The 26,047-nt window shown below is 43.0% G+C and overlaps 1 long non-coding RNA gene across 1 annotated transcript in view; it reads right to left on the reverse strand.

The window, feature by feature from the left end:
• The window catches only part of LOC135189915 (uncharacterized), a 69,391-nt gene extending 45,324 nt beyond the window's left edge, over positions 1-24,067 (reverse strand). The window contains exons 1-2 of the long non-coding RNA XR_010308365.1: positions 23,823-24,067; positions 18,961-19,208 (exon numbers count right to left, since the gene is read on the reverse strand). This is a non-coding gene — a long non-coding RNA (uncharacterized LOC135189915). The remainder of the gene's footprint in view (positions 1-18,960; positions 19,209-23,822) is intronic.
• Between the last annotated feature and the right edge of the window lie 1,980 nt (positions 24,068-26,047).

The following is a 26,047-nucleotide window of genomic DNA, read 5'->3' on the forward strand; positions in this document are numbered from 1 at the left end:
TTTCTCTGTATATTTAAAAACAGTCCCACTATTTCCTTCCTTCCCTGTCAAATGCTACCATTGCATTTGCCTACTGCATTTTATACTTTTCAGAGCTCATTCTGGTGGTCTAGGGGAGTGCAATGTTCCTTTAAGGTTCTTGTGACTAGATGGAGACACAAAATGCAGACTCTGAAGTATTGTCCAAATCAAGCTTACCAGTCCTGCTGTTTGCTGGCTCTCAGGCAGCATCTCCAACGAGCTACCTTTGTAAGAGGCATTTGCTGAGGATGCTAAGAGACATGACTACTTTATAAGGGAATTTGGATCTTAAGGGGCATTGACAGAGTTAGGTAATTGTTGAACTCAATTATCTTAAAGGTTTTTTCCAGCCAAAAAGCACATCCTGGGGGCATGCACAGCGGTACAATTCCCAGCTGACCATAAAATGAGGATTATGTTCATTCTTACTCATCTCTTCAGAACAGTATGAGGAGAGAAGCAGCAATAGATTCAGATTTATGAGAGCAAAGTCATCAATGACACAAAATGTGAATCCACCAAAAGTTAAAGCAAGACTCATGAAGAGAAAAGTTATTTTCTGAAATACTTGACAATTTGCCAATGTCAGCTTATTTTTGTGTGCATTTATATTTATATACTGGAAACAAAGAAAAAGAGATAAGTATGTTCAAAATAAATGTTATGCATGTGCTTAAAGAGGGTAGAGAGAATAACCAGGTTATATACATTGCTCCTGAGTGAAAATGCTGATTAAAGTATCATACATACTGATGGCTAACTGCAGGCTTTCAAGTATCCTCCAGTTCTTTAAAAGTGCCTAACAGGATTTCTCATATCCTGTTAAGCATCAAGCCTGTTGAAAAGAATGAGAAATTGCATTGTTCTTCTCTTCCCATTGTAAGGAAGTGCTGGGGAAAGGAGGGGAGTGTTTGGTTATGGTTGCAGTGTGTGATGCACTTGCATTTCATATCTCTTAAAATGGAGACGAATGTAGTGATGATAAGAATAGAAGAAAGAGGAACAGCTGCACCTGATGGAGATTTCACATTCTGGTAATTAAATCCATGGTGTTGTCTGCCAGACATTTCTCTTTTGCATTCCATAAAACCCCTATCTTTCACAGGTGCACAAATGCAGCTATATACAGAGAGAGTTACTGGGGCACCATCTGCACAAGCAAGTGGCTTGGAAATGTTGCTTTTCAGAAACATCACAGAAAACCCCAGGATCACTCCCATCAAAACAACTTTAAGAACAAGATGCGTAGTCTCTTCATGCATCTTTCAGGTAGAGACACCACACAGAGCACCTGCTGCTCATGGCAACAAATGAATTCATCCTCATCTCTGAACTTAGCTGCATACAAATTGGAGCAGCAAACTAAGAGCCTAGAACACTTCATAATCTGCTTGTAATGGCAACTGGAATTAAAACTAATCACAACAATGAAATTAAAAGCTAGATAAGTGAAACCAGTCAGGCTTATGGGTTGTCTGTATGCCCAGGCTGCTTTTAAAGGGTGCCATTCATGACATTATCCTCTAAATACTCTTTCCAAAGATGTTGACACTTTTATGTTAACCATTTTAGATAAGTAATTATTAAACTTGCTTATCCAACAACTCATGCTCACAGCTTGAATAAAGCTCTCCTTTCCACAATTTCAGCTAATCTTCAGTTTGAAGGAGAACATTTTGTGCTTTCTTTCCACAATTTCAACTGATTATTAGCTTGAAGCAGAACTTTTTTGTGCTAAGTCAAAGAAAAGCACAAGTTTCTGTTTTCTTTTGCCCAAATTCTAACATCAAATATACAAAATCTATTACAGGATTATACTTAAACTTGAAAATTCCTTCTACTTTGCTCCTCAAAAGTTGAAGTCAATCAAAAAATAAGGAATTCAAATTCATCCTCAGTACCTGAACATCAATATAGTGAAAAGATTTTGATATACTAACGGTCAGAACCAGGGAAGGAACTCGCAGGAATCATTAATGTAGCAATGACCCAGCTCATTAAGAGGATGTATCTCTCACTTCCACATTGGTGTTCTATGTTTTTCACCAGGGTAAGATTTTCTGTCCTTACTTGTCTGCTAGTGGAAGTGCTGATCAAATTCAAGAGATGCATCTCAAGCAGCACTGGAACAACAACCCATAAACACAGCACAGTTCTCAGGTTAGCCACCCTATTAAAATTTGCTTCGTAAGGGCAAAGGAAAAACCAGACAATTTTAGAAGATCACTCCATACTTTGGGGGTTCTTAGATCCTCCCATGAAACAAGCAACTCTGCTAATTACAAGAAATTGTACAAATTTAAGAGCTGAAATGCAACTTGACTTCTATCTCATTTACCAAAGCCATCCCTGAAACATTCACTACCAGTCACAACAGATGCTGCCTCTAAAGCACTGATTCCTCACTACTGCCTGTAACAGGTTGCTATTTCCAACAGATAACCCTGATGAGCATGTAATTTCCAAAGCAATAGTATGTGTGACCTGTAAAAGTCAAAGAAGTCTACCTACCCCATTCAAAACCTCCTTGCTCCCATGAGACACTGCATTCAGCCCTCCGCCTCCATCCTTTCACCTCCTGTCATCTTTGTGGGCTGGATTCCAGAGGAGCTATTTATTATTTTGACTGCTAAATTAGCATACAGAGCAATCTCTTTGTAAGCCAGGACATGAGAGACAATTTAATAACTATTCTCCATATTAGCTTCAAATGAAGTCACTCCTTTGTCAAGAGTAAGTCAGCTTTCAACTTAGGGAAGTAATCTTTGAGACAAATGAAGAGCTTACCCTAAATCATGCAAAGTAAATCTCCCTCATCTCAAACACTTTGATCATCTAATGTAAAAAAGAAATAAAAATCAACTTGATAAGATATTCAGGTAAGATCAGTTTTCCTTTTTAACTTCTATTTTTCTCTTCCCTCCCCCCCCCCCCCCCCCCCCCCCCCCCCTTTGGTGGAAGAGGAGTTTTAAACCCATTTGGTTTGTAAAACATATGCTCTTTTCATTCCCTACATCATCTTCCATCAAAATGTCATCCATGGCTATACCAGGAATTTGTTGCAGGACAAACAGGTCCTCACTGGACCTACCCAAGAAACCTGCAGTATTCTCCATCCATAAGAGACCATTCTTTCATTTTCATTGTTAATCAAACAACAAGAGCTGAGAGCAGTCTCACTGGAATATTCTTGAGTTAGGAGGTCAGTCAGCTCTTGGTTCCAATATATTTATCTACCCTGAAAGCATGAGGCAGAGCTTTACAGCACACAGGAGTCTGGAAAGAAGACTATGGCATACACTTAGGACAGCATAAAGTACAGAACTTTCACAACACAATCAGAAACCCAGAGGGGCTTGATGAGAAAGAGGTTGCTGTATGAGTCAGAAGGAAGTTACTGGTCAGTGGAGTTTTTGTAGGTGGGAATAGTAAGGTTGCGTTGAAGCGTTAAGTCATGAATCTTGGGTCCTGGTTAAGACTATAAAGTCTGAAAAATCAACTAAGTCTATTTAAAACAAACAGAAAAAAACAACCAGCAACAAAAAAATCCCAACCAACCCCCCAAAAACAACCAAAACCACAAACAAAAAAAACAAACAACGACAAACAGCCAAAAAAAACCCAAACCTAAACTGAACAACTACCAAGAACATAAAGAAGCTCTCCCAACTTACTCAAATGTAGTGGAGTAATGTGATGAGTATCTGCTAACAATAAAAGAGTTGGTGTTTGCAAAACACAAGTTTTTGCATTTTATTGCTTCAGGGTCTTTGCCTTGAGGAAGCAAAGCTACCAGACCTAGAACCCTGGCTGTACTCTGAATCTTTCCTGACATCATTTCTGTGCACAGCATTCCTAACAAATTTTCTTTTCCAATCAGAAGCTAGTAGCTGTCAAAAGATGGTGGGTCGTTTTCTACTGTTGCAAAAGTGACTATAATTACATTATTAGAATCAATCTGAAAGACCTGCAAGGTGAATGTTGTTAACTTTACCTCATATCACCTCTAAGGAGAGCTGCAAGGAGCAGCTGAGATACCTGAAGCGTGATTGTACAGAAGTGATGATGTCAACACAACAAATAAAAGGCTTCATGAAGTCTTTTGTCACATCCATATTTCTTAAGTCAGGCAGTCAGTTCCACATTAATTTTTAAGAAGTCTGTGCTTGCCCTTCCACAGCATTTAGAGTAATGAATGCAAGCAGCAAATAGAGAAGTAACTCATAACTGCTTTTGACAACCCTAATTTTCAAACACCTGATCTAGTCATATATGGTAACTGCTATCAACAGAGCTACAAGGTCAGAGCACCCAGAGACTACCAGCCAAAGTGATAGCTTCATTGTCCTCCCTCACGTGGTTGCGACTCTGGTTTGCTTTGTGAGTTCTTAAAATCAGCAATTAAAACAAACAAAACAAGGCAGCAAATAATAGCAGAATTACAAAAGGCTCTTCTTTAATACAACTATCCTTTACAGACCCAAAATGAAAATGTGTGCTTATATGTAGAATACCTTTGATACAAATATCTGCTGATTTTCCAGGAACACAGCCAGGTGGGGGTTGAAATCCTTCTAGTTCCTTTAAGCTCCTGGCTACTTTCCAGACAAAAAAAACCACCAGAGTCTTCTGTACCCAAAGCTTATCCCTAGGTAAGTAGTATATGCATTTGGGGGCATCTGTGTACTTGCACACTATCTCTAAGTGCCACATAGCAATTTCCCTGGTGTTCTAAACCAGTCTTTGCCTGGAGTGCTTGTTAAACTACTCGCATTCCAATTATCCTAGTGTTAGAGCATAGCCTTGCAATGTTAGCCTCTTGGACAAAATTTCTGCCTTGCTCAGCTTTTTGTGTCTGATCTTTTATATACTATTTGTGCTTTCCATATCTCGTATCTGTATCACATTGGAACTGCAGCAAGAAATGTATTCAAAGGTGAAGAACGAAACTATGGTTTGATATTGAGCACCCAAGATATGCACTTACAACCAGTGCTGGACTATCTGCATGTATTTTTTCTACTATCAAATCCAGCCAGCTCTTTGAACTGTGAAATTCCCTTAGTGACTGGAATTAGAAAGATGCTAACATCATATCATGAAGCAGTCAACTGAAGAGCACTGTGGTGGAATATCTTAAAGGTCTTTTCCAGCTGAAATGATTCTAAGATTCCATATTTGTGCAAACAAAACAAGATTTCAATTCTCTGCTATATTGGAGCCTCAACAGGGAAAAGAGTCAAGGAAAAAGCTTTTCCTGGGAGCATTTAGCTTGGAGGAGACTGAGAGATGACCTCGTCAATGTCTATGAATATGCAAAGGGTGAGTGTCAGAGGGCTGGAGCCAGGCTCTGCTCAGTGATGCCCAATGACACGACAATGGGCAATGGGTGAAAGATGAGGCATAGGAGGTCTCATGTAAACATCAGAAGGATTTTTTTCCCTTTGAGGGTGGCAGAACACTGGAACAGGCTGCCCAGGGGTGTTGTGTAGTCTCCTTCTGTGGAGATATTGAAAAGCTACCTGGACATATTCCTGTGTGACCTGCTCTAGGCGATCTTGCTCTGGCAGAGGGGTTGGACTGGATGAGCTTTTGAGGTCCATTCCAGCCCCTGACATTCTGTGATTTCATCAGGACATTTTCAGAAGCTACCAGTGCTCTTTATTCTTATTTAAACAACCCAGAACTCCATGTTGAGAAAGCAGCAGGACCATCGACACTGCACATGATCACCACAAGCTCTGCATAGCACATGAGGGATGCTTCATGTGAGCACCACTCACACTCCTGCCTGCCACAGGTCTAGACTGGGACAATTTGTTTGCAAGACTGGTGCTGTCTGGGTCAGGTGCAGCAAGGAGCATTTTAGGCAACCATCAGACTTGCACCAAGATGAAGTGTGTATTGCACCTCTTGTCTACCTAAGAGAGCCCTCTGGTGAAGAAAGCAAGCTGGTTCTGAGTTTAGTGAGCAAAGAAGGAAAGTAATGTGATAAAACTGCCAGTGCATTTGATGAATATTTTACCCTTCTGTTCTGAAATATTTACCAAACATACATTTCCCTCCTATTTCAGAGCACAATAAATATATGGGGGAAAAGAAGCTGCTGAAGCTGTGCACCTCCTCTGAAAACACTGACTCAATTGATAGATTTTATGTCAAAGTTATGCAGGATCACTTAGCAGCATAAGGAACTGCAATATGTCAGAGAGGTTGCAGCCTAACATGACTTACCGCTTTTAAAAGCATTCCTAGTGGTGAGAACAAGTAAGATAATCAAGCCACAACAAACAGATGTCTTAGGGTCACAGCACTGCTAACAACACCAACCATGTCAGATGCTGAAGAGATGCCAAACCTACCAGAGGAGTCACAAAATAGCCTGAGGGCAAGCACAGCATAGCTCTCCTGTACACAAAGTGGAGACATGAGAAATGTCAGATGGGAAGGATAAAAGAGCCACTAAATGACCTGGGCTTCATGAGCAGAAGAGAAACACATTCCTGTCACAGTTCTGGTGACTGCACCTACTTACAGCTTGGGTCACAGTCATAAAGTAACCCATGGAACTCTCTGATGGTCTGAGAGTTACACAGGTATGTTTTGAATCATTTCATAGAATCACAGAATAGTTTGAGATGGAAAGGGCCTTTAAAAGTCACCTAGTCCAAGCTTCTTCAAGTAATCAAGGACATCCTCCACTAGATCAGGCTGCTCAGAGCCTTGTGTAGCCTGATCTTGAACATATTCTGACATGGGCCCTCAACTACCTCCCTGAGCAACCTGCTCCAGTTTTCCACCACCCTCATGGTAAAGAACTTGTCTTAACATCCAACTTGAGTCTACTCTTTTCTGATTTCAAACCATTGTCCCTCATCCTATTACTCCAGACCTTTGCAAACAGTTCCTCTACAGTCTTCTTGTAGACCCCTTCAGGTACTGGCAGGCTGCTATTAGGAACTCCTCAGAGCCTTCTCTTCTCCAGGCTGAACAGCCTCAGCTCCCTAAGCCTGTTGTTGTAGCAGGGGTGCTCCAACCCCCTAATTGTTTTAATGTCCCTCCTCCATCAGGTCCATGTTCTCCCTGTGTTGGCAGCCCTAGAACTGAATGCAGTACCCCAGTTGAGGTCTAACCAGAGAAAAATGGAAATGTCACCTCTCTCAATCTGCTGGCCAAAAATAATAGATGAAGGTGGAAAAGTTACTAATCTGAAATCCACAACTTGTTGAAATGGCTAACTAAAATGATGCAGAGCTGCATGAGTGAAAATGAGAGAGAAGTGTGCATGCAGGGCAATGAAACAGCCAGGAAAAGGTCACGAAGCAACAATGCAGCAAAAGCATTTGTTGTGAACACTGAAGAAGAGTGAGTCCTTTTTGGAGTTATTAAGGCCACTTCAGCCTTGCCTAATTGCCCAAATACTCTGGGGCAAATGAGAGAGATGGTTCATTACTCAAAGCTTATGGAATAAGCAGGAGCAGGTAAAACACTGTTGAATTTCAACTCTCTTGAGCTCTAACAAGTGCTCACAGTTGAAGAGTGTACTTTGAATACATTCTGAAGAAGGGATGAGACCTGAATCCTGCTAAAATTCCAACACATGTTTCTACACCATTCAGAGGCAGCAAGAAGATCATTTCTCTTCCCATAATTTTAGAAGGCTGCTCTAAAACATCTTTATTTCTATAATTCTCTGGCTCCCCTCTTATCCTAACTTGAGTTACTGGTTTCCTCTTGAAAAAAACACTACTTCATCCTACCTCTATTTTTCTTGAGCAATGTGAGTGTATGCTTTGATAATTTAGAAGCCTGCTGGCTACAAGGCTATTAAATTGCACTGCATCTGAAAGGATGCAAAGGCAACAGCAAGCGCTGCTGCCCCGCCCCAGGAAGGTCAGCCATGATAAATGTGCACTACATTCCCCAGGGAAATATTGGGGGGGTTTCAGTTCTGCTGCATCAGCTCTTTAAACTCTTTCCAGCAGAGATGCCTCAGAGGAGAGAGCTCTGCAGAAAAAAGTACATCCAGGTAGTACAAAAAAATGTCATTACCATGCAATAGTGACTAATCCCAGTACAGCCTGAGAGATGTGCTCAGGAGGGGAGGAATAAATTTGAGTAAGGATTTTTTTCAGGGATTGGTAACAGTTGCTCTTTCTATAGCTGGCCCTGCTTTGACAAAGCAAGGGAATGCACAGAGAATGTCGAGCTACTCACAGGAGTTATCTGTACAAGGGTAGGAGAGCCCTGCAGATGGACCTTGCCAGGCTGCATGGGTGAGCAGAGGCCAGTGAGATGAGATTTAAGAAGGCTAAGTGCAGGGTTCTACATTTTGGCCACAATAACCCCAAGCAGTGCTACAAGCTGGGGACTGAGTGGCTGGAGAACAGCCAGGCAGAAAGAGACCTGGGGGTACTGGTAGAGAGTAGCTGAACATGAGCCAGCAGTGTGCCCAGGTGGGCAGGAGGGCCAATGGCATCCTGCCCTGGATCAGGAGCAGTGTGGCCAACAGGACAAGGGAGGTTATTCTGCCTCTTTACTCAGCACTGGTCAGGCCACACCTGGAGTGCTGTGTCCAGTTCTGGGCTCATCAGTTCAAGAGAGATGTTGAGACACTGGAATGTGTCCAGAGAACGATGCCAAGGCTGGTGAGGGGCCTGGAGCACAGCCCTGCGAGGAGAGGCTGATGGAGCTGGGGGTGTGCAGCCTGGAGAAGAGGAGGCTCAGGGCAGAGCTCATTGCTGTCTGCAACTACCTGAAGGGAGGCTGTAGCCAGGTGGGGTTGGGCTCTTCTGCCAGCCAAGCAGCTACAGAACAAGGGGACACAGTCTCAAGTTGTGCTGAGCAAGGTCTAGGCTGGATGTTAGGGGGAAGTTGTTGTCAGAGAGAGTGATTGGCATTGGAATGGGCTGCCCAGGGAGGTGGTGGAGGCACTGTCCCTGGAGGTGTTGAATCCAAGCCTGGCTGGGGCACTTAGTGCCATGGTCTAAGGGTCTTAGGGCTGGGTGCTAGGTTGGACTGGATGATCTTGGAGGTCTCTTCCAACCTTGCTGATGCTATGACAAAGGAGGAGGTGGCTGGCAATATTACCATGCACAGAAAACACAGAAGTTGTGAGGAAGAAAAGGACTGTGGATACCTAAGAAGATATTTGACAGTTACATTTCTACCTTAGTCTCAGTCCTACATCCAATAGTGTAAGAGATTATCTTCCCTTCTTTTGCTAGAATAGAGTAAGGGCAAAGGGGGATTTCCAAGGGCTCGAGTGCAAGGCAGGGTGCAGTCTCTATTAAGGATCCAGTGTGTGCCCTACAGCTTGTGACCCATCTACTTATCTCCTCTGTTTTCTTCAGATGTAGGAAGGAGAGAGGAAGAGGAGGGCAAAGTGAGTGGTGAACACACTCAGGGATGCTGCCCAAGGCCAGGCACAGCTGCCTGTATGTTCCCAGTTGTAGAACTGATGGTCTGCAAATGATGCTGTATTTTCTTTCACACCTCTTCCTTCTAGAAAGCTGAGATAGCTGGGAGGGGGGAAATGGATTATTCAGGAAATAAAGAATCTTCCAGACAAACTCAGTTATGAATTTCAGGCATAATAAAGAGAGACCTGCTGAGGGTAGCCATCTCCTCCAGATCACCCTGAGTCCTGAGGGGCTAATGTACAAAACAAGAAGCACACACAGGAGAGCATGGAAGTGCTCTCATTAGCAAATCAATACAGCAAATGGATGAAGTTTTCTGGCTTTAAAATTAATGATGGAAATCCACATCATTAACTTGGAATGGAATTTTCTAAGGTCTGTAGTCTCAAGTTGGTCTTCTAACGTATGTCAATAGCTGTAAAGAAAAGCTGAGGACCAGTACACAAATGTTAAGCTGTTAAAGGTACACCCAAGTAAATTACTGTCAGTAAAGACTACTCCTTCCCTGCCCCCTCAAAATGGGAAAATGCATAGAAGCCACTCCTATTCTAGACAAGAGGAATACCCTAGCAAGATAAGATGTTGAGGTACTGGAACATGTCCAGAGAAGGGCAACAAAGCTGCTGAGGGGCCTGGAACACAACTCCGTGAGGAGAGGTTGAGGGAGCTGGGAGTGTGCAGCCTGCAGAAGAGGAGGCTCAGGGCAGAGCTCATTGCTGAGCTCATTGCTGTCTACAACTACCTGAAGGGAGGTTGTTGCCAGGTGGGGTTGGTCTCTTCTGCCAGGCAACCAGCAACAGAACAAGGGGACACAGTCTCAAATTGTGCCAGGGGAGGTCTAGGCTGGATGTTATGAGGAAGTTGTTGGCAGAGAGAGTGATTAGCATTGGAATGGGCTGCCCAGGGAGGTGGTGGAGTCACTGTGCCTGGAGGTGTTCAGAAGAAGCATGGATGAGGCACTTAGTGCCATGGTCTGGTTGACTGGCTAGGGCTGGGTGCAAGGTTGGACTGGATGATCTTGGAGGGCTCTTCCAACCTGGTTGATTCTATGACCCTGTGGCTTCTGACAAAATGTTATCTGCTTTCATTATGAGATGGAGAGCTTAGCAGCATTTTGCTGCCAATCAATACTATCAGATCACTGCCCGACACAGAAAATATGCTCCTCCTTCATCCTGTGTGTCGCTCTGAGAAACAAAAATACTTTCAAAGGACATGCAATGTTCTAACAAAGCATTTATTTGCATGTCACTACCCAGTCCATACTAATAGTTCAAATATAAAGCTTTAACTAAAAAAAAAAAAAAAAAAAAAAGAGTAGGGGAAAAATGAAGAGAGGCAGAAGCAAAGGGAACTGTCTCTGCATATAGAAGGAATTATCAAAGTCAGAAGCAATCTTTAATGCTGAACACTCATGCTCCATTCTTGGATCCTGAAGAAACTGCTTTGAAGTTGAGATTTATTAGACCATGAGGATCCAAAGTGGGCACTGAGAAATGAAATTGCTATCTCTGAATTATTAATATGTCACTTTTCCTTAATGCAATTCATTCAATGCTTTATTTTTTTTAATTCATATAAAAAGCTGAAATAATCCCATCAGTCAGCCAAAAGAATGAAACTACAGCAGGTGCCCTGTTTCTTTGCCCAGCTATAAAGCACGTGAATTAAAGGAATATCCGTAAGTTTAAAGGTCCAGTGCTTTCATTACACTTCTGATGCTGCCACAGAGTATATTTTTATCCAGCTGACAACAATTACTCGGGGATTCATTTCAGGTTCTTGCACAATTCCAATCCTCTATAGTCCTTCCATAAAAATCTGTGGTGCTTACACGATCAGATCACAAAGGAAGGGTCTCAGCTTCCAACACCAAATACAGAAAAAGAGCAAATGAATGAAACACTTTTACATCCAGTGAAGGCAAGATTGGATTTGGATATGCTTCTTAGCTATTTTCATCTTATAACCGTTAGAAAAATGCTGTATATAAGAAACTGTGGAGAAATCGCACTTTATCTTAGTGTCATTTGTCAGGGGTGTGTAGAGTTCTGCACGAATGCTGGGGATGAATGTGAAGATCTGCAGCTATGGAAGCTGCACTCCCTCTACACTGCCTGATAGAAACAAGTAGGAGAAGAAATGAAATCAATTTGGTGCCACAATTGAGAGAGGAAGAAAGGAATGAAAGTGTCCTATTCTTCTCAGATTTCAATACTATGCATTTTAAGCAAAAACAACTTCATCTAAGCCAGCAACCAGTAAACCATGAAGGGCAAAATATTGTGAGGATCTACAGCAGTAAATAGTTTCTTTTCTCCTGTCTTGTGTAGAAGTTAGCACAGTTTCCAGAGCCTGGTCCTGCAGTGTGGGGGAACAGTGCTCCACCCGTGACCTGTGCGCTCACACCATGAACCTAACAGGAAACCTAACGGGGACACATTTCCCATTTCCAGCTCCCTTCCTTCCCTGCTCTTGGGCAGAGGCTAAACCACCCAAACCACTGAACTACAGCCTCCAGGGACTGAGTGGTAACAGCCCGAGGTGAGGTCCTAGCGAGGCAGCCAGCTCCAGCTGGCACCACAACATTGCTGCCCCAAAATGCCCAGCAGAGCACTCTGAGCAGGACAGATCTGACTGTGAATACCTCTGCAATAAGACCACTGGACTTAGAGATGTGGAGATTCTCCTTAAAAACTGCATGACCTTCACAGTTACTGCTCCACACTCTATAGCAACTTTACTGTACAAAGAGATTGTCTTAGTATTTCAATACTAATAATGATAATAACCAGGAGGGAGAGTGAATTAAGGCTCTCATCAGCAGTACTATTCTAGAGTAACCATTCAAAATAAATTACACTAAACTCAGCTCAGTGAAATCAAAGGTTAAATCCCACTCTTTGTTCTGAGTCTGGAAGGACCTGCTACAGGTACAATACTTCCACTTACAGAAAGGCCATTTTACCTCATGATGTTCATCTGCTATTTATGACAATGAAAATAGCAATAACTTACAGTTGATTCATCTCTCCAAGGCCCTGGGAAGTGAAATAACTATTTGTGAGGTTACTTTGAAATGAGGGAGCTGGGGTTGTGCAGCCTGGAGGAGGCTCGGGGGGACCTCATTGCTGTCTACAACTACCTGAAGGGAGGCTGTAGCCAGGTGGGGTTGGGCTCTTCTGCCAGACAACCAGCAACAGTCTCAAGTTGTGCCAGGGGAAGTATAGGCTGGATGTTAGGAGGAAGTTGTTGGCAGAGAGAGTGATTGGCATTGGAATGGGCTGCCCAGGGAGGTGGTGGAGTCACCATCCCTGGAGGTGTTGAAGCAAAGCCTGGCTGAGGCACTTAGTGCCATGATCTAGTTGACTGGATAGGGCTGGGTGCTGGGTTGGTCTGGATGATCTTGGAGGTCTCTTCCTACCTGGTTGATTCTATGATAAAATTGTTCCAGGTTAACATACTTAGCACTCACTCTGGCCTATGCATCTCACTTTATGCAAATCAACTCATCCAAATATATCAACTACTGTCTTATATTTATACCTCCAGTTGGCTGCTGCTAAAACACATAAATCTGGCATACAGTCTTTTTTAGCCTGGATTTCCACACACACACAGAGACTATTTTGTACTTTGCATAAGAATAAACTCTTAGAAGCAGAAAAAGACTCTGGTCAGAACAGTTGCTTGCTCTCCCTGGGATACCTAGGAGCACCAACCACAGTTGTCTTATTTTTACTAGTTATTTATACACATGAAGCTACAGAGACTAAGGGGTACCTACTTCAGAACTTCCTACAAATCAACAATAACACTGTTTCTTCACACATTTATAAAAGAGAATATGGATAAGAGCAACCCAACCAAATATTCCAGACATTATCTTCAAGGGAAAAAAAAAACCAAAGCAGTTCTCATCCCTGAAGTGCCTTCTGGGACCTAGCAGTACCAACTTGCTGACAGACATGACAACAAACTGTGGTAACCAGTTCAGTCCCCAGCTCTTGGGCTAGATGAGGCAGGGTAAATCCACTGAACCTTGTAGGATTTCATACTCCACAAAAAAGGCAAATACTAATGTCAAACCTTTTGGTTTCAGCTAATCTAAATCAGTGAAAAGTGCATGGCAGGACAGAAAAATCTATGCCTATATCTGATCAGAGCAATTTGATGATTCACAGATGCCAAGAAATCTCACTGTCATGCACAGCTGTACAATTTGCATCATTTTTCATTTGCTCTCTCACACACTCTAATAAGATCATTTCTGCTTCAGTTTCCTAAGTGGGAGTTCCCTGAGGACTGGGATTTCATTATCAATTTTGATGGCTGAATGCCTTCAACCTTCAGTTTACATCCAGACAAAGCACAGAGTGAGGAATAATACAATAAATGTCCTGTCATCACTTACTGACAAAGTACAACGACCCAGTCATTGTATGCTTTTCAGCTTTGCAGAACACTTGCTTGTGTTATGCATCACAGAGTCTGTGTTTTTCATATTTCTCTTCTCCAGTCATTTGAAAACCATTAGCCAAATCCCCACACTCCTAAAGCCTCTCTGAGAACAATCATTGTGAAAATAAATTAATCCTGAATTCCCTCTAGGTGCTTGTGATCTGTCACGTCTTTCAAATTCAAATGTCTTAGGTTTTACACAGAGACACAAGGCTTTCGTTTTAAAAACCCAGAAAGGAGGGTCTGGGGACTGGGACTTCAATAAAACCACACTTGTTCTTTTGGAAGAATAAAGGATAGTGCCAATTGCCTCTTCTTCCTTTGTTCACCCACAGGATTCCACTTAAGTCTGGGTTTAATCCAACTAAACCCTCAAACAGCAATGAAACTCTAAACCAGAGTCCAACCACATGGTAGAGCATTTAGGATACAATCTGATGCAAAAAAAAGAAAGTAAAAGTGAGCCACTCTGAGTTGAAGTTATAATTATTCATCTCTGGAAGAAGTATTTCTCATGGTCAGAGTGCAAACCGTTTAGCCTTTCCTTCCTCACAGTAACAAACATTCAAACGAGGACAAGGAGACTCTGAACTTTGGCATCCTTTTCAAAAGGAGAATACTTCCTCCAACAAATATTTACAAGATGATGTGAATAAGCTAACCCAAAATATTTTGCCCCTTAAATTTTGAGGGGCAGATACTGCTTGGATATCCACAGCACATTAATCTGGACACCGTCTTGAGAAACAGAGGTCTCTGCTCCAATTATCATAGTATCACAGTATCACCAAGATTGGAAGAGACCTCATAGATCATCAAGTCCAACCCTTTACCACAGAGCTCAAGGCTAGACCATGGCACCAAGTGCCACGTCCAACCTTGCCTTGAAGTGCTCCAGGGACGGCGACTCCACCACCTCCCCGGGCAGCCCATTCCAGTGTCCAATGACTCTCTCAGTGAAGAACTTTCTCCTCACCTCCAGCCTAAATTTCCCCTGGCGTAGCTTGAGGCTGTGTCCTCTCCTTCTGGTGCTGGCCACCTGAGAGAAGACAGCAACCTCCTCCTGGCCACAACCACCCCTCAGGTAGTTGTAGACAGCAATGAGGTCTCCCCTGAGCCTCCTCTTCTCCAGGCTAACCAATCCCAGCTCCCTCATCCTCTCCTCATAGGGCTTGTGCTCAATTCCTCCCCTGACTTTGTCCATTCTAGGAAATATCTCACCCTGTCTCTCCATCCTCTTTCATGAAAAGCCTATGTGAGAAAACAAACAGGTTTTTGATCATAAGAGTAAAAGAAACAGTAAAAACAAGCCCATGAATCCTCAATAGCTTGTACAAAATAGAGCACTTGTCCTGGAGATACCAATAAAGAGTATATCTACACTCCTTTTGTTTTTTCTTCTCTCCAGGAAGTAATCTGTCAAGTATCTTTTCCACCACAAAACAATCTGAGAGCAGACTAGAAAACTCCAATGGAAGCAGAACATATGTTGCTATCATAAAGAGCAATTTGTCACCAGCAGCCAAAACATCCTTGCTAACAGATCAAGTGGGTCTTGGAAATGGTCTGAAGCAGCCCCAGTTTACCCTTACACCTTTGTCTTAACGTCTAAAATGGAGTGGTTTATGCCTACTCCATTCCCACTAGGAATTGCTGGTGGATCATTTGAACAGATGAACCACACACTGAAGAATTGTTTGTGAGAAGCCTAGACTAAACAGTTTCTAAGAACAGCCAGGAATGGCATCGCTTGTTGTTTTCCCAGGGCAAATCATCATGTGGAAAAAAGGATCTTCTATACCTTGCTTTAAGGATTAGCCCATCTAAAGCACCATTTCCCTTTAGGGCTTCACTAAGAAGGTGGCAAAGTAGCAAAACAAGATCTGAGTGGGGCAGTGAGAACAATCAGACTTTAAAAATACAGTCCATGAACAGACATTTAGAGACCAGGCTAGAAAAGGCTAAAAAGACATCACTGTCACTTTCAAGACAGACACAAGCAAATTATGTTGCACTTCTGCTCTAGGCAGGTAAGTAGTAGGTGTAACTTCTGATACAGAGGATATTTAGATTGGGCTTTAAAGACAAAAAGAAGTCTCAAAAAAAAAAAAAAAGCTTGCTGAACACTTTTCTAGACAGCAAATGTATTGACAGATGAAATCTGCCACTGGAGACTTGTGAAAAAAAATTAGGCATATATTCACTGGGAATTCCAGGCAGGACAAATGTCACCTGCAGGTAGGGTGATGGCTCAGATTATCTCCTTCAGCTCTATTCCATCCCAGTTTCTTATGATCTACTACAAGTTTTCTTTCCCCAATGTTATCTTAGAGATAACACAGCAGACAAGTGTCCAGGGATATCCCAAATTCCTTTCTTCTGCCTCCCATTTCATGGGTTTGAATAGGAGAAGGCGACGTGAAAATTGCTTTCCCCTACACTGCCCTGCGGGCTTGAAGTGGGGCAGCAAAATGTGCCTTTGTGCACATGGGCTGGCCCGTGTGGAAGCCCATGCTGGAATCAGGCTGGTGGTTGGCTGGGTTTTCATACCCATTAAAATGGTAAATGGACACTTTGTCTAGAAAAAGGATAACTAGAGCAAGGGTTCCTTCCTTGGGAGTTCCTGTCTTGAGGGTCTCCTGCCACTTTTAAGGACAGGTTCCTGCCATGACTGGACCATCCCCACTTTTGGATAGCTTCTACCTCTTGTACGGCTCTTGGTTTTATCCCATCCCTGCTTTTGGACAGTTCTCCCCACCTTTGCACCCTTCTGTACAAACCTGCAGGCTCGGCAAGCCCTGGGGTCCTTTGAGAGACATCTGGCAACATCTGGACCGTCCTCTCTCAGACCATATCAATAGCCAACTTCCTGACTGCCTCCTGGACTGAGGATGCTAGCGGTTTTGGTTCTTCCCTACCACTGTGAAGGCAGCATCGTTCCACAACCATCCCACTCAGGAAGAAGTGCTTGAGTTTGGCAGCTCTGCCACTTGTCTAAGGGCTTCTGCTGTATGGATCTCTATTATTGGATATTACCTGCAGGATCAGAAGGCTGCTCCTGCAGAGGAATCCAGTAAGGGCTCATTGCTGAATGCCTATCTCACCTCTCTGAGTAATGCCTGCTCTTCCTTTAATCTTCTGCTCAGCCTGATTCATAGTGGAGTAAAGCTGTGTTTGTAGCTTAGCCTTTTCCATTTCCTGACTTCCTAAATATCTAAGTTTATTTATAATATCCTATTGGAAGAAATTCTCAATCAGACTGAATCTGCAAATAAACTAAACTAATTTTTGTATGTGGTTTGGGGGCAGGGTTCCAGAAAAATAAAATCATTCTCTTTTTTAGAATTGCTGACTTGGCCACGTTTAATTCCCTGCCTCCACAACAAGCAGATATAGCTAACACCACTGCAAAGCAAAAAGAAACAGGCAACCTACACCTGTACATAATTTCCCTTTGTTTCATCTGGAGTTGCAGCTCCAAAGCATATGGCAAGAAATGAAAACAAAAGAGAAACTATATAAAAACTATATATTTTTTTTTAAAGAATAACACAGTAACTTTTTATTTTTACCTTTTCCTTCTTTTTTTTTTTAAAGAAAGTTAACTTCATTTAAGTTTTTTAATTCTCCTTTATAGTTTAGGGACACAGATTTCTCTGGGGAGGCAAACCATCTGTCCAACACTGGCAGCACACATCACCCGTGCAGTATCATCTTATTTCAGCCAAGTTGGGTAAACAGAATGAGTTACTGCATTTGCTTTTATTCCCAAGTCTTAGGGGGACCAAGTCTATGTTGAAATAAGGATTAAACTAATAAGAGAAATGACATCAGGAAACTTTTCCAAGTCCCTTTGAGGTTCTGCTGAGTAGAGCAAAAATGCCAGAGACACGTTTACTGTTTGTATTTCTGTGTTACTCCCCTCTCCCTTTCTAGCTAATTCTTCTCCCCATTCCCTACCTTCACACCCCTAGTTTCTCCTACATTCATCACTTTTTGCCAGTCTTTAGAGAATCATTGTGACTTTTAGCAGCTGACCTTGCTTGACTTTGCAGACTTCTTTCTGTTATTCCTGGCTGCAGAGCTGCTTTGCAAAGTGACTTTCCTAAGATTCACATATTCAGAGCTGTATTAGGGTGGCTTTAGGGTATTTGGTTAAATCTGAGGAATTCCATTCCTGTTTGCATAGCATTTTAATTGACTGACCTTATGTCAAGTGAATCCCTTGGTGAACATGAGTTTCCACCATTTTCCATCTCTTTCATTGTTACACTGATGCAAAAGACAGGAGATCAATGAAGTGCACAGGGCTGAAGGTGAATCTCAGCTCCTGTTGCCCTGCTTCATAACTTGTGGGCTGAGGTAGAGATGATCTGTCCAAGCATTCCAAAAGTTTGGAGGAAAGCTGAGGACAACTGAGAAGAACCAGTGACCCACAGGCTTGGAAGACTGAGAGGCTGGAATGCATGACCAGCCAGCTGCTATGCTGGGTACTGCTCATTCAATCTCCAACCAAATGCACCCAGGAAAGTAGAAGCCTCATAAACCACCTTCCAAAGGCTATAAGATTTTTAAACATCAATTCCTCTCTGAAGACAAACATCAGCCAACATAATAACAAACTTATAGACAGTATCACTCTTGGAAAGGTTTTGAATCTCTTGGCAGTAGCCTTGAAAAATTCTCAATAATTATACCACAGCTGCAAAATAAATCAGAGATTGTGTGATAAAGAGCTCTTGCGACTCCACATCAATCAGACGTGAGGCCTTCACCATGTTCTCTGTATACACTGCAGAGAGGAAAACTTATCTTCAGCAACATTCTCTATGTCATTTCCCTGTTTTTAAAATTAACATGCTGGCATTGATAGAATTAGAATCAAGCATCAATTAAATGCCTGACCTTGAAACTGTTAGAGAAGTAATTCCATGAATACATTAAGCATTTTTCACTGATCTCAGCAGGCACGATACTATGAATTATGTACAAAGGAGCATCAATTTTTCAGAGCAATAGATGTGACACTACTATATGGTGAAAACAAAGTACTTACATTAAATGAGACATGCAGTTGGTCCAAACTAATGCGATGTAGACAGTCCTCACTTAAAATATTTATCAGACGGAAAAGATTCCACAGCTACACTTTGCAGTATTCATTCTGTAAGCAATATTTTTCCACGGTCTTTAGTGTGCTTATTCTGATGCTTGAGAATGTTGACAGCCAGAAAGGATTTCACCATTATTAGACTCTGTAGCAGTGTTAGAACTGCATGTCTGTACTTCACCATTTTACTTAATCTGTAAGAGATCAGAAGGATGAAAGAAAAAGATTAAAAGATTTCAAAGTAATCTCACAGAATCTAACCTTTAACTTCTTTTTAAGTTAAACAAATGTTAAAAATCTTCTTAATTTTGAAAGAGTGGCTTTTTGGTCACTAAAAGTTTGCTAGAGAACTGAAAAACATTACCCAATAGGCAGCAATTTTGAGCAATAAAAGTTACATAACCACTGAATTTCTTCTTTTATTTCTCAGGAGCACTATCTCACATCACAGTGAGGGCAGACATAATCACCCAGCAAAAGAAAACAAGCCAAAAATTAGATCTCAGAAAATTCCTCTTTCTCTCCTAAACAGCTTTTAGAGAGAATGATAAAATCTTGGTATCACCTTCAAATGGTCATCATTAAAATGCTAGCTAATGTCTTTGGATTGAGGCTTTTTCATACATTGGAGTATGTTCCCCAGCACACGTGAGAGCAAATAATTGTGTAGAATCAGTTAGAATGGCAATTCCACTTGCAAAAGTAACTTAGACATTTAGAAACACACCTTCCTAACAGAGGTGTAGGCTACTCAATGATGACATTCATCAGGGATGTTTCACCCAAAAATAAATTCTCATTTTTAACAAGGTGATTCTTGTACCTAGGAGTCAACAATAGCAAATTCCACTACAGATGAGTGACTGTATTTGGAGTATAAACCAATACGAATGCTTCCCAATACTTTGATTAAAGTATATGTTAACTGTGATGGTTTGGGTGTTACCTGCCTTCCCACACTCAAGAAAATCAACACCATGACCTGCTTTCAGTGTGAAGTGATCCTGTTTGGTGTTGTTAGAACACTGAGGCTGCACACCCAATTAAGAACGGAATTCACAGCAGAGCGGGGTGATAAACTACTTTAATGGCACATATTTGTGTAATTAATGACAGCATTGATTTTTCAGCTGGTTAACTGTTAATCATAGGGCAGCTTGGTTACTCTTACAGGTAGTTTTAGCACCGGGCTAGAAGGATTCATCTTCTGTAGTTGTTGGACTTAATTACACACAGTTCAGTTAAGTTCTATTTCAAGGAATGTTTGACAATCTTAACTAATCTAATTTGCAGGGTTTTCTATTTGCTGATTGAAAGGACCATTAATCTTAGGATCATAGGATGTTAGGGGTTGGAAGTGACCCAAAGAGATCATTGAGTTCAACCTCCCTGCCAGAGCAGGACAATGCTATCTAGCACAGACCACAAAGGAACACATCCAGACAGGCCTTGAATACCTCCAGAAAAGTAGACCCCACAATCTCTCTGGGCAGCCTGTGCCAGTGCTCTGTGACCCTCACAGTAAAGAAGTTCCCCCTTGTGTTGCGGCAGAACCTCTTTTGCTGCAACTTACACTCATTGCTCCTTGTCTTATCACAGGGAGCAAGTGAAAAGAGTCTGTCCCCTGGCTCCTGGCAGCTTCCAGATACTTAGAAACATTTATCAAATCCCCTCTAAGTCTTCCCTTCTCCAGACTAAACAGCCCCAGGTCCCTCAGCCTCTCCTCATAAGCCATGCCCTCCTGTCCCCTCATCATCCTCGTAGCTGTCTGCTGAACCCTCTCCAGCAGATCCCTGTCCCTCTTCAACTGGGGACCCCAAAACTGAACACAATATTCAAGCCTTGTATGAGATGATTTTTTTGTCCAGCTTTATGGGATTTTGAATTTCCTCTAAGTGCCTACTGTGGTCCATGTGTAACCTTCTACAGTTTTGGAAAGCATCATCAGCTTTCCATTGCTGTATTCTTTAACTGAAAGCACTGATTTAAGGAAAAGCTTCAGCCAAATTCTGGATGGGGTCATAACTTGGAAGAAAAATGAATCTTTGTAGTCCAGACTGACACATTTAAGACCTTAGGAGCAGCAATAAGGTTAGAGCAGGTAAAGTATGATGAAGGCAGGGATCAATAAAACATAAAATTAAGATAGAGGAATTACTGCTATATTGCAACAAAGCATTGCTATACAGGGAAAACCACACAATTTACTGTCTGTAGTTAATAAGTGAGAGAGGGATACAGAGTAAACAGCTGGAAAATAAATGTGTGCATGGTATAGAGAAACATTAAAATATATTTAGTGGTCATATCACTTAAGAGAAATTGTATTTCACTCATCCCTCCAGAGCTGTTTTTCATTGTGGTGGGGAGGGAAAAACAGTGGAGGGAAAGGGTTTTTTAGTACTGCAAGAATCCTCTTTTCATTTAAAGAGTTTGAATTTTCCCTGAGAAGTTGCAAAAGAATTTGAGTGAAGATGTCCAACTGAACATTTCTTGGTATTTAGATGCCTTTTACTTTTTTTTTTTATTGTGATTTTCTTTTAGCTTGCTTTAAGATAAAGATATCACTATTTTACAGCGGGCTGCTCTCACAAGAACACTCTTCTTTCCCAGCAGAGCCCGAGAGCTCAGAGCCTTCCTAGTAACCTTCTGCGGGGTTCAAGTATTACCTCTCTTCCCTTATAGGACTTGTTGCACCAACCCACAGCAGCTGTGCTCAGCCCCATGTAGCTAAAGTGTGGCTCTCATGCCTAACAAGTGCCACGTTGAGCATGCCCACAGGGCCAATAGATCATAGAATCAACCAAGGTGGAAGAAACCTCCAAAATCATCCAGTCCAACCTAGCACCCAGCCCTAGCCAATCAACCAAACATGGCACTAAGTGCCTCATCCAGCATTTGCTTGAACACCTCTAGGGATGGCAACTCCACCACCTCCCTGGGCAGCCCATTCCAATGCCAATCACTCTCTCTGCCAACAACTTCCTCCTAACATCCAGCCTAGACCTGCCCTGGCACAGCTTGAGGATGTGTCCCCTTGTTCTATTGCTGGTTGCCTGGCAGAAGAGCCCAACCCCACCTGGCTACAGCCTCCCTTCAGGTAGTTGTAGCCAGCAATGAGCTCTGCCCTGAGCCTCCTCTTCTGCAGGCTGCACACCCCCAGCTCCCTCAGCCTCTCCTCACAGGGCTGTGCTCCAGGCCCCTCCCCAGCCTTGCTGCCCTGCTCTGGATACCTTCCAGTACCTCAACATCTCTTTTGAATTGAGGAGCCCTGAACTGGACACAGTACTCCAGGTGTGGCCTGATCAGTGTTAGGAGCAGGAGTAGAACCTCAGGCCAGAGACCAGAGTCTGGCGCTCTGCTCAAGCAGGGTTTGGTGGGCAGGTGAGGCACACTCTGGTACGCTTAGGGTCCAGCTGCCCAGTAACTTCTCTGGTTGCATTGTCTCAAAAGTTCCTATCTGCAATGGCTACAAAAATTTCTATGCTGTAATAGGTCTTGAGCAGTGAACTGTGAAGGGCAATTCACAGCTGCTTGGGTCATACATTGCCGGTACAGCAATACACAAAACTCTGATTGGAAGTAATTAATGAAGACAATTACAATAAATAATAAATTAGCACTGTCTTCTTTTATTTCCCCACAATTACAGGGGTCACATCCAATTAGTACATTGTAACAGATAGCTACAACAGCACTGCTCACTGGCCAGAAACCACAAGGAGAGCCTTTCCTTTAAAAAAAAAACCAGCTCTCCTATAAATAAATAAATACAAATGAAATATTAATTAGCCACTTGGCAACAGATCTCATTTCTACTTAAGACCAGTTAATAACCTTTCCAGGACTATAAGCAAAAGACTCATATCACTAGTGAACAGCAAAGTTGCTTGGAAGTGTTTGCTTCTTCCAGAAGCAAGTCTGAAGGTGTTAAAAATGTCCATCAGGTTTAGTCACGTTGCTCAGGCCTCCACTCCTTTTTGCAAGCTTCATTTGTCCTTCTGCTCTTTACAGCTTCATTTTTGTGCTCAGAAAGACACTGTACATTCAGTAGAAGAAATCTATACATCACACTTAGAAAATCATACCGAGCTATAAAACATCAAGGTAACTTTATCCAAGGTTATCCAACTTCAGCAAGACCTTAAGTTCAAAAGGCAGTGTTTACACCATCAGTGCAATCCAGTTTTGGTTAGTGGTATGAAATATCAAGAGCAAGTGAGAGAACTAGCAGTTAAAAACAAACAACCTCCAGCTAACAATACAACAAAATACAGATAGAATCCCAGAATGGTTTAGGTTGGAAGGTGCCTCAAAGATCATCTCGTTCCACACACCTGTCAACAACCCCCCCCCCCCCCCCCCCCCCCAGGCAAGGACACCTTCCACTAGAACAGGTCACTCATGGCTCCATCTAACCTGGTTCTGAACACCTCCAGGGGGGTTGTGGATCACAGAACCACCAAATGTGGTCTTGGAACACATCTGGTGATTCTGTGATCCACAGCTGCCCTGGGCAACCTGTGCCAGTGTCTCATAACCCTCACTGTAGAGAGTTTCTCCCTAACATCTCATTTCAATCTCCCTTCTGCCAGTTTAAACCCATTACTCCTTGTTCTGTCATTACAAGCCCTTGTAAATAGCCCCTCCCTAGCCCTCCTGTAGCCCCTTTGAGATACTGAAAGGCTACTACAAGGTTGGTTTTTTTAACATGAGAGAACAGTTAGCTGCCTCCCACTTTCTGTATACTAAATGGCAATGTGATGCTTTAAAAATGCTCACACTTTGGCAGGAAAAGTTTGATTAACCTTTGGAAGAAAGTATTTCAAGTGTGTAGAAAGGGCTTCTTCCAACCAGCTTGGAAAAGACCTCCAAGATCATCCCATCCAACCTCTTAAGCAGTCCTATCCAAGCAACCAGACCATGGCACTAAGTGCCTCATCCAGTCCTTTCTTCAACACCTCGAGGCACAACGACTCCACCACCTCCTGGGCAGCCCATTCCAATGGCAAAACAGCCTATGAAGAAAAAAATGTGCACAGCTATAAACACAGCTTCATTCCTTGACTTCCAGATAGCTGAGTTTAGTCTGGGTGAATTCTTAACCTTGGGAGGAGGTGGAAAGGGGCAAGTAACACCAAACCTACAACAAAAGCCACCTCTTTCTGCTGCTGCAGCTTGCTGAGAGCCCTGAGCCTGGTGCAGGGGGGATGGATTTTACCTTCTGTGGGAGGCATAGTTCCCTGTCACAGCCAGGTGTGGGGCACCTGTGGAACAACACAGGGAGCTCACAAAACACAGCCAACACTGTGCACCTCCTGCCCCTTCTCTAGGGGGCAGAGCTTTGGGTGAATAATTAGAGCTGGGTTTGTTGGGTTTTGTTCTTAATGAACAGACTCCTCCAGTGACAGACACACAGGGAGCAGAAAGCAGCAGCTGAACACAGACAAAGATGCTCAGAGGGCTGGAGCACATCTCCTGTGAGGACAGGCTAGGAGAGCTGGGGCTCTACAGCCTAGAGAAGTGAAGGCTTTGGGGAGACCTTGGAGTGGCCTTCCAGTATCTGAAGGGGGCTACAGGAGGGCGGGGAGGAACTACTTAGTCTAGTAATGGGTTTAAACTAGCAGAGAGAATATTTCAACTGGATGTTAGGAAGAAGCTCTTTCCAGTAAGGGTGGTGAGACACTGGCACAGGTTGCCCAGGGAAGTTATGACTGCTCCCTCCCAAGTTGGATGAGACCTTGAGCTACCTGTTGTAGTGGAAGGTGTCCCTACCTATGGCAGCAGGCTAGAACTGGATGAGCTTTGAGGTCCCTTCCAACCTAAACCATTCTAAGATTCTATAGAGGAGCTCAGCCAGCACCCATAAGTGACATTCAAGCAACAACATAGCCTAATTGTGTGGAACCGGGGGGCCAAGCAGGCCCCCCGGCCTTTGAATCGCCTCCACCATGCACCCAGTGCACACCACAGGCACTCACCTCTGATGTCGGGAGGAGGATCCCTCTGCCCAAGTGGGCAAGCTTGAGGCTTCTGCCTCTGCTGGGGCTGATTATAAAGGGGAGTGGGCAGGGAGGGCAAAGTGGCCACACCTGGGGTGGGAGGAGACTCAACAGCACCCAGGTGCTGTGCGTTTGGGGGGAGAGGAGAGGCTGAGAGAGCTGGGGGTGTGCAGCCTGCAGAAAACAAGGTTCAGGGCAGATCTCACTGCTGTCTGCAACTACCTGAAGGGAGATTGGAATCAGATGCAGCTGGTCTCTTCTCCTAGACACACAGTGACAGACCAAGGGGACACAGCCTCAAGCTGTGCCAGGGCAGGTTTAGGCTGGATATTACAAAGAAAGTCTTCACAGCAAGAGTGATTGGCATTGGAAGAGGCTGTCCAGGGAGGTGGTGGAATCACCCTCCGTGGAGGTGTTTAACAGGAGGCTGTATGAAGCACTTAGTGTCATGGTTTTGTTAATTAGAAGGGTTAGGTGATAGGTTGAACTCGATGATCTCAGAGGTCTTTACCAACCTGGTTAATTCTGTGATTCATGCATTGCTGAAGTATTTCCCATGCACAGTGAAAACAGGGAACAGAAAGGAATTTCTTTCAAGATGCAGTTAAAGCAATGTGTAGAAAGCAAGGCTGAGGCAAAAGGAACTGGGCAACACTGTGCAGTAACTAATTTCTTAGGGGAAGTGATTTATAGCTGCTCTGTTAAGAATTCGTATGTGCTTTGTCACTATTTTGTTTGCCCTATCTTCATTTTCACCCTCAGAGATAATTTTCTCCTGAAGCACTTCAAGAAGCAATAAACCCAGGATAAACAAAAAGTTAGCACAGATCAAATGATAGAAAAGTTTGTGCTTTGGAAGGCTGCCAGCTGTGATTAATCAGTTCAGACAACTCTGATTGATTAATGCTTCTCTTAGAGGAGACTACTCCAGAGCTTGCTTTGTGATCCAGCAGAGATCAGAAGGTGCTATAAGATCCTTTTGAAGTACATCAGGACCACTCGAAGCACCTCTGACATTGCAGTGAAAATAA

This window comes from Pogoniulus pusillus, chromosome 34, assembly GCF_015220805.1.
Source record: "Pogoniulus pusillus isolate bPogPus1 chromosome 34, bPogPus1.pri, whole genome shotgun sequence".
Classification (NCBI taxonomy): domain Eukaryota; kingdom Metazoa; phylum Chordata; class Aves; order Piciformes; family Lybiidae; genus Pogoniulus; species Pogoniulus pusillus.